Source organism: Narcine bancroftii, chromosome 1 (assembly GCF_036971445.1).
Source record: "Narcine bancroftii isolate sNarBan1 chromosome 1, sNarBan1.hap1, whole genome shotgun sequence".
NCBI lineage: Eukaryota > Metazoa > Chordata > Chondrichthyes > Torpediniformes > Narcinidae > Narcine > Narcine bancroftii.
In genome coordinates this window covers 143,484,762-143,485,846 of record NC_091469.1, presented here as the reverse complement: position 1 = coordinate 143,485,846, position 1,085 = coordinate 143,484,762, and the positions used below count along the sequence as shown (strand labels likewise).

Genomic DNA, 1,085 nt, shown 5'->3' with positions numbered 1-1,085 from the left:
TGCTGAAGGCTTGCTGATCTTGTGGGAGGTTTGGCTCTGGCGTTCGGGTTGCCGATGAATCAAACAGGCATCTGTTTGGCTGCAGATGCTGCATGAGGGCTTGAGGCCAATCTTTGGATACTCAGTGCTTCTGAAGGGACTCTCTTTTTCTTCCCTTTCTCCTATTGTTAGGGGCACCAAACTCATTTCGACTCTTTGCCTTACGCAGACAAAGTTAATGTATATCGAGTATGCAAGATTTTAATCTATTATTAAATGACAATATAAGGAACCTTAAAAAAATCCCTGAAATTTCCACTGTAAATTTAATGTGACCACCAAGCAGATTAAATTAATTGACAGAATTACTATCTTGGATCTTGCAGTCAACCTTTCAATGAAGCACTCTGTCACTTCTCAAGGAGAGCTGGTCACAATCTCTGTGGGCTCCTGCTTTGGATGTCATTTACAACTAGATATGATTTTTGCAGCCTTTGCAATAGTTTATCAAATTTGGGTATTTTTATATACTACATAGAGCCTGGATAGCTCAGTTGGTAGAGCATCAGACTTTTAATCTGAGGGTCCAGGGTTCAAGTCCCTGTTCAGGCATTGTCTAATGTTTAAATATATATTTTGGGAAGCGCAATGCTATTACAGCAGTAGCGACAAGGGTTCGAATCCGGTGCTGTCTGTACATTCTCCTTGTGTCTGCATGGGTTTCCCCTTACCATTCAAAATGTATGGGGTTTTTTGGTTAAATTATTTGAGGGGTCGTGGGCTGTAAGGTTGTATTACCATGTTGTATGTTTAAAGGAAAAAGCAATTAATATATCTCGATTTTTATTAACTTAGAGAAAACAAATCAGAGCGGTTAGTGTAAGTCTCTTTCAGCTTAAGACAAAAGAAATTATATTGGGATATTACAAAATGGCAGAGAAGTTAAACTTATGTTAGTGTAGCATGATGCCATTAAATTGCCTATGACCCAGGTTTGAATTTGACATTGTCTGCAAGGAGTATGGATGCTTTCTCAGTGTCTGGGTGGGTTTTCCCCAGGTGCTCCTGTAGTGGCGCTATGGCAGCACTACAACTCCCAGGAAGCA

General features: G+C 40.2%; 1 non-coding gene across 1 annotated transcript; it reads left to right on the top strand.

Annotated features, from left to right (window-relative positions):
- Positions 1-518: 518 nt before the first annotated feature.
- trnak-uuu (transfer RNA lysine (anticodon UUU)) lies at positions 519-591 on the top strand. The gene has a single exon. It is a non-coding gene; the product is annotated as a tRNA-Lys (tRNA).
- The last annotated feature ends 494 nt before the right edge of the window (positions 592-1,085 follow it).